The following is an 829-nucleotide window of genomic DNA, read 5'->3' on the forward strand; positions in this document are numbered from 1 at the left end:
GCCATTTCTTGATTGCTTGCTGGGCCTGCATGCTAACTCTGTGTGTTCCTTGTACACGTCTCTCTGAATACCAGCATTTACTACGACACGTGAATAAACTCACACTTCCACACATTATACTTCATCTGTCATCTTGTTGTTCACTCACTTAATATCTCTTTGCAGCCTCTTTGATCCTCCTCATAGCTTACATTCCCACCTGGCATCGTATCATCAGCAAACTGAGGCAAGGAGACAGAGGGTAAAGTATCTAAGTCTACAAAGCTTATTTCCTGAATGGTTTAAAGTGGGAAAGGGTAACACTGGATATTTCTTACAAGATCTAAATGTTTATTGAAGGGTGTAGACTAAAACTACGACTGCTGAGAACAGAACGTGGATGGCTATTCAGCAAAAATTTTCATTTATATATCACCTTTAATATGTCAAAACCAACCTTCCAATGGAAAAGGAATAGGCCTAAAGTCGATTGAATCCGACACAAGAAGAAACCTTAAAACCAGAGCCAGGTTATTCAGCAAAGAAATGAGAAAACACTCCATCACATACAAGAGGGAGAAGTGTGGAACTCTCTCCCACCACAAATCGATGTTAGCTCGGGTTTTTAGATTTAAATCTGGCATCGATAGAAATTTGATAGCCGGGGGTGGTAAACACTATGGAGCCATGGATGGAATGAGGACACAGAACTGCCACGATCTAACTCAATGGCTGAATAAAGTCAAGGAGCCGAATGGCTCAATACTGTTCCTAACAGCTGAGCAAGAGGGACATCAGAGCAGCAATGTGAAAGGAAGTTTTACATGTGATAATCTGATCCAGTTTAACA

Source organism: Cetorhinus maximus, unplaced genomic scaffold (genome assembly GCF_964194155.1).
Source record: "Cetorhinus maximus unplaced genomic scaffold, sCetMax3.hap1.1 HAP1_SCAFFOLD_393, whole genome shotgun sequence".
Classification (NCBI taxonomy): domain Eukaryota; kingdom Metazoa; phylum Chordata; class Chondrichthyes; order Lamniformes; family Cetorhinidae; genus Cetorhinus; species Cetorhinus maximus.